This window comes from Pseudophryne corroboree, chromosome 3, assembly GCF_028390025.1.
Source record: "Pseudophryne corroboree isolate aPseCor3 chromosome 3, aPseCor3.hap2, whole genome shotgun sequence".
Taxonomy (NCBI): Eukaryota; Metazoa; Chordata; class Amphibia; order Anura; family Myobatrachidae; genus Pseudophryne; species Pseudophryne corroboree.
The window spans coordinates 640,531,491-640,539,020 of record NC_086446.1 but is presented as its reverse complement, the minus strand read 5'-3'; positions in this window follow the sequence as shown (position 1 = coordinate 640,539,020).

The following is a 7,530-nucleotide window of genomic DNA, read 5'->3' as shown; positions in this document are numbered from 1 at the left end:
TCCATTGCTAGTAAATAATCCCTAAAATACGGTATCGTAGTCGGTGAGTTAGAATTAGCCGAGGTATTCTCTAAATTATAGAGAGTCGAGTAGTATTGTTTAAAACAAGATGGGATTTCCGGGGTTTTGGAATGAGGCAGGTTATTTGTAGCTTTCATTAAACTAATAAATGATGTAGAATGTTGTATATGAAGGGCACAGTTTACCTGGTTAATTGCCCCACTGGTAATAAGGATTTCTACATTTGCGCATTGAGTGTATGGTATTGTCAGAAAGCACTTTATTCAGTTGGGCACTAAGTTCTAAAAATGTTGGGTAGATCTCTCCAGAAAAAGATTTATGAGCTGATTCTAGGGTATGTATCTGTTTTTAAAAGGTTAGTTATAAGGGCTGTTTTTTGTTTTTTCACATAAATTCCCAACTGAATCAATTCACCTCAGATGACACATTTATGTGCCTCCCATACTGTAATCTTGGACACCTCAGAAGTATCATTCAGCTCTATGTAATCAGATAAAGTCGTATCAAGCTCACCTTTACAAAAAACATCTTGTAAAAGAGATCTGTTTAAACACCATGACCATTGACCTAAAGAAGAGGTCTGGAGTGAAAGAGTCATTGATATAGGAGCATGGTATGACCACGTAATTGGACCTATAGATCCATCTAGAAGAAGGGAAAGGTGTCGGTGACTTAAAAATAAGTAGTCTAAGTAGGAATAAACCTGGTGGGGATGGGAATAAAAATAATAATCTCACTTTGTGGGACACAGAACCCTCCAGGTATCGGCCAGCTGAAGCTCATGAAATACTTTCTGAACTTGGCAATGCTTGCGTTTTGAAAATCTTGGGGCTGCAGTATAAATATCCAATGTGGGATTCAGAGACCAATTAAAATCACCCCCTAATACAAGAACGCCTTTCAAAAGAGAGTAAAGTTGTGTCAGAAATGAGTTGAAAAACCATGGTTGGGCTTGATTGGGAACATATAACATAATAAAGATGAATGCTTGTTGAAAGATTAGACAATTTAATAGAAGTAGTCTACCTGGAACCAGTTTGTGAACTACTATGTCTGTGACAAGAAGTTTCTTTGAGAATAAAATAGCTACACCTTTTGTTTTACCGTCTGGATTATTGCTATAAAAATGACATAGGAAAATGGCGGTCTGACAGGGATGGAGACCGAGAGCCTGTTTTAAAGTGTGTCTCCTGGATTAGGGCTACATCTACCCTATCTACCCATAATGATCTAAGTAATTTAGATCTTTTTTCAGGTATGTAAAGTCCTTTTACATTATACGAGGAGATTTTAATTTGAGTTGGAGCACTCATAACATCCGAGTTAAGGGGACTGTCAGCATGGTTCCCAGGGAGACTACTATGAAAAAGAAAAAACAAAACACATCAGAGAAAAAGGAAACTTAAAACATAGTTTTAAAAGGAAAAAGATTCCAACAATATTGAAACAGCCACTGTGGAGACCTTGTCCTAACTGTAGGATCAAAGCTCCAAGAAATAGTAACATACTAAGCGGGTAAGGGGACAAAGGAGCAATCATCAGGAGACATATATATCAAATAGCAGAGACGGATATCTTATTGTCATTCTTGATGTAACAAATAAGCATCTAACACCTAAATATAGTAAATAACACATAAAGGCTAACCAAGACAAATGGAAAGAAGACTAAATCAGGTATTGTCCGTGTCCAAAGATACTGTGACAGTAGGTGGAGTATTCTTGGAGTTCCAGATCGTCTGCCAGGAGGTGCTTCTATGTTGGTGTTAAGGCAATTTCAATTGCGGGATATTCACCTCCCAGTCTGGAATGGTCATCTGTGGTAGGCCCAGAGTTACACAAATGGACACTAGATCTGAAGAATTATGTAGGAAAAGCACTTTTCCAGAATGAGAAGCCTGAAAGTTAAAGGGGAATCCCCAGTGATATTTTAGTTGTCGTTTACAAAGTTCATCCGTTAATGGTTTCAGTGCCTTACGTTGTTGTAAAATAATGCAGGCAGAAAATTATATTGTGGGCTCGATCTGAGGGGAGTCGACAAGGCTTGATAGCACGATGAGCTCTGTCAAAAACAATGGTGGTGGTTGGCTCATTTTCCAATAATTCATTAAAAATCTTTGTGAGAGCATCTTTCAGACCTGATTGTGGAACATCTTTTGGAAGGCCCCTTATGCGAATATTATTCCATCTTCCCCTGTTATCTAGGTCTGTCATTCTGTTTTGTAGTGAATGTATTTCTGTAGTTTGAGCCGCAATTATATCCAGTAAGGACCGGAAGAGTGTATCAGAAGTATCTTGGCTTTCATCAACATCTGTCAGTCTGTCCGACAATTGTGAAATGTCCCTCTTAACTGTTGTACGTTCCTGTCTAATCGCATCTTGAAGATTCTGTTTAGTTGGGACCTATTTAAGAAAAGTAAATATTTCTTTAAGTTCATTCCTTTTATAGGAAGGTTGGAGGGTAGGATCCACATTAGACAATGAATTAGGCAAGGAAGAGGGAGAGGAGGAAGGACTTGCCACCATTGGGTCTTGATTGGTCTTGGAGGGTGTAGGTTGGAGAAATGGCCTTATGGTAGCTTGAGATGAAGAATTCCTTGGTCGAGACATGTTACCCTTCTGTGAGGATTTTTTTGTTCAAGCCATAATGTGGGAATAAAGCAGTAAAAGCGTATTTTGGTCTGAACCGTAGTGAGGTATAGGTGCAGAAGCTACATAAGAATATGTCTACTGAGCATTGACTCCCATCTGCATGGCATTAATATATCATTGAGCAAACTGCATCACACCTAGGTAGAAGAGATTATATGCTTCATATCTGATGTCATCTGCATCAGGCAAATATCCAACTCTCAAGGTATTTTTCTGCCTCGCTGGTCTCACACAGGGGGATACTGAGTCTGGGCTGGTAAGATGGCCACCTGTCCCTAAATCCCCTTCAGACAGAGGACCAGGCACTGTACTCTAAGTTAGCATGTTGAAAGGGAACAATAGTTGAAGGCCATAACTATGGAGGGTCCCCAGATATATGTAGGGGGATATTGCTGGGTAGGGAAGGCAGCATGGGGAGCCACAGCATGGCCCATTGCTCCCATAAGTCAGGCCCAGAGTCACAGTAAAATTCAAGCCCCTGCTTCTGAGGGAGCAGAGGCCACACTCAGCAGGGACAGCCCAGACTGGAGCTGAGAGAAGGTAGGGAGGGACCAGGCACCAGTAGTCAAGGTAGGCTGGGGGCAGGAACCGTGTTCTCATGGTCTGCGGCAGAATTCAGCTGGGTGTCCGGAGCTCTATGCCGGCCACGCACTGTTCCCGGGATCAGCCAGCTACTTAGGTCACGGCTTCCCGGGGGTAATAGGCCGCAACTGGCAGGGCTCAGGAAACAGGTCCCTCGGCTCCGCGAGCAGTGTGGACAGTGGCTGCAGGGTCCCCAGCAGCCTGGTGAGGGAGCAGGGCTTCCAATAGTGCCACAGCGGTTAGGGATATTGTAGCAGGAGCCCACAAAAAGCATAAAGCTGGTTTACACCATTAGCCAGCCACGCCACGCCCCCAAGAAACCCTTATTGATGCAAATCATGGAAAAAAAACATACCTCCCAACATGACCTATTCCAGGAGAGAGAATATGCTCTGTTCCTGGACTTCTCTCTTAATGTATGCTTGTCATCACTAATGTTGAAATACCTTTCTGATTAATTGGCTAGTTTGACACAGGTGACGGCAATCATAAATTAAGGGGGAAGTCCAGGAACAGATCATTTTGTCACTCCTTGAATGGGTCATGTATGTAGGTTTGCAATAAGGTTTCTTATTTTGCTCGGATGTACCAATTTTAATCCCAGCAATCAGGTACAAATAAAGTGATCACATCCTCAATCAGTTTACTTCTATCTACAGACCCCCAGTGGCTACTGTGTGTGCAATGCTTTCCAGCTGCACATGTGCAATGCAGCAATAGATGAAAAGTGCTTTGTGACATCCTGCAGCCAACCAGAGAGGGAGTACAGGATCCCTCTCTGGCAGAGCACAAGATGACATCAGACCATGCAGGCAAGATCTGCAAATTAACTTTTTAAATACAGTACCATCCCTTTAAGAAACTATAGGGATGGATGCTGCAGGAGTAAGTGGACAAAAAGCAGAAGATATGGTTTCCACTTTTGACAAAAGCCGCAAAGCACTTCAGGATGCCTTGCAGCCCACCAGAGAAGAATCACAAGATCCCTCTTAGGCAGTGCAGCCCAATAGCAGGTAATGGGCTAACACCATCTGAAGATGACATTAACCTACGTAGGCAACATCCGCAAAGCTTCACTTTGCAGATCTTTTTAAGTACTGTGCCCATAAAAAATGATTGTGGTGACTGCTGTGGGATATGCCAGACAGAGATAGCTCCTGCTTTCCTCTTTGGTACAACTAAAGGATAAGCACTTCATTCTGCCCTTAAACATGCAGAAACAGCAGTTTCTGTATATTTTAAGAGCAGATTTAATAAATATGCCCCATAGTGAGAAGATATTAGACTAAACACCAAAGTGAGAACTAAAAAAGAAAAGAGTCACTAAGTGCCATGTTTACATGTAAACACACACATACAGCATATATAAATATATTTCAATAGCTAGACTGTCTGTGGCGCTGTTTTGCAAATGTACTACACAACAAGCGATTAATTAACATGGGACAAGTGTAGAGGAGAAAAGATAAATATAAATATTATGTAAAGTAGCAAATCAGGGAGAAACCTTATATAGGAAGACCTAACAGCAGTGAATCAAGATACACTGATCCCCCAGGGAATAAGATGGATAATAGCAAAGCTGTAACTAGACATTTTGGTGCCATGTGCCAGAAAGAGAATTGGTGCCCCCCATATTTAAAATAAAGCCAGTGTGCATGTAGGCTCGCAGCAACATATAGGGGTGTGGACATTAAATAATATCAATTCATGTTACACTGCACAGTAGTCTCCATTATTCAGATTATACACAGTAGCAACACTTATAATCATTACACCAGGTAGATCCCCTGTCACACATAATGCATGGTAGATCCACCTTTTACACATTACTCCAGTTTGAGTCCCCTTTTACACAGTATGACAGGTAGAGCCCCCTTTTACACAATATGGCACAGAGTCCCCTTTTACACAGTACAGCAGATAGAGTCACCTTTTATACATGAGTCCAGGTAGAGTTCCCTTTTACACAGTATGACAGGTAGAGTCCCCTTTATACAATACAATAGATAGAGTCCCCTTTACACAGTACAGCAGGAAGAGTCCCCATTTACACATTAAGGCAAGTAGAGTCCCCTTTTACACAGTATGGCAGGTAGAGTCCCCTTTTACACAATATGGCAGGTAGAGTACCTTTTACACATTACGCTGGGGGGAGACAGAGAGGGAGAGTTTTCCTCCCACAAAAAAAGCTGCAGACACACAGGGTAAGCCCAGCAGCGGAGCCTAGTGAGATACAGGAAGCTGCAGTACTGCCACTGGCCTGTTTCCTAAGTTGCCAGGTTGCACAGCAGCTGCATATAGGGGGGGGGGGGGGGGGCAGGTAGTGGCTTCAGACTGACGTAGGTCCTTGCTGGTGTATGTGGGTGGTGTGTGTGTGTGTGGGGGGGGGTGATGTGCCGGTTCTCCTCCCACATAGTCTATGCGCTGTGAGCGGAGCACATTCGGCACACACCCAGTTAAGGCTGTGTATATTGGAATGGCAGTATTGTGTTTTAATGAAGGAAATAAAAGTATAAAAAAACAGACATGAAAAAATAAATAAAAAAATAAATATAAAACACTAAAAATAAAAAAGAGAATAAAAATTAATATAAAAATAATAAAATAAATATAAAAAATAAATACATTGCAAAGTTCCAAGAATGAAGAGATTAAATTCCCACCATCTCTGGAGAGTAACCCACATTAAGACACAAATGATTATTATATTATAGTACCCTGAGAAAGCCTATTAGAGCGAAATGCACATTGGTAGTTTAGCGATGGGTCCTCCATTTTATAATTTATGTATTTATTATTTATTACCAGTTATTTATATAGCGCACACATATTCCGCAGCACTTTACAGAGAATATTTGCCCATTCACGTCAGTCCCTGCCCCAGTGGAGCTTACAATCTATATTCCCTACCACACAGACACATTCATATCCTTTATAAATAAAGGATAATAAAATAATAATAATAATTCACACTAGAGTTCATTTTTGTTGGGAGCCATTTAACTTACCAGTATATTTTTGGAATGTGGGCGGAAACCGGAGTACCCAGAGGAAACCCACGACAGTACGGGGAGAATATATAAACTCCACGCAGTTAGGGCCATGGTGGGAATTGAACCCATGACCTCAGTGCTGTGAGGCAGTAATGCTAACCATTATACCATCCATACTGTCCATACTTATAATAATGATAATACTTATTAAGCATAATAATAATAATACTTATTAAGCCACTCAGCAATCATGAACCCATGATCTGATATATAGATAACTTATAGGAATTTAGGTTGTGGTCTATCAAAAACAGTATAAGTTTAACACAGTATTCACAGTACCGATTTGTCTGTGATTTAGCTTTAATGGCCACTACGGTTATCATGCTGTATACACAGACAATGGGACAGTGATTTATGTGTCAGCTGCATTACTGCTTATAGGAGGCCTAGTACATACTAGTCCACTATTGTCAGCACAGTGTACACACTTAATAGCAGGTGAAAAGGTTTTTACATACTGGTGCTGTGAGCCATATAGTGAATGCGGTCACCGCATACTGATTATCATCCGCCAGTGGATATATAGTGTGACACTGCGTAATATATGTCAGTGTCTCCTATGTGCTGATAATTAAACTCTGTGTTTATTGTGCACTAATAATCAGCCATTATCAGACTTATAATGCAGTGCACTAGAAGATATTATCCCAAGTTGGGCTATTGTTAAGTAATACACGGCATCCATTCATATTCCTATTACATTAACGGAACAGTAATACTTTTGCCATATATCCATACTCCATCAACTTATATCATCATTGTAATAATGTAGCATGCACAGATAATAAACTGATTTGTGTTATGACTAGTGACTTACACTGTTTTACTGTAGCCACAACAACCTTTGTGATTAAAGAACATATCCATACTAATATAATCCACAATACATCAATTCTTATCCCCTTATTGCTGATTTGCAATCCACTATTAAAATTATATACTCATGTACTGTATATTGTTTGTTAGCAAGGTGTGAGTGTACTGCTACTGCTGTTGAACCTTTATTATCACTAAGTAACTACTACACTGTCACTACATTGTTGGGGAATTAATTTATACTCTATTTGAGTTATACTATACATACTATTAGTATTACAACAGGACCATTTCACAGCTATTAAGGCATTTTTTTGAAGATATCTCAGCTGGCTTCAGCCTGCATTTATTTGTTGTACATTAATATGATGCCCTAAGTTTCAATAGCTGTATTAGCATCC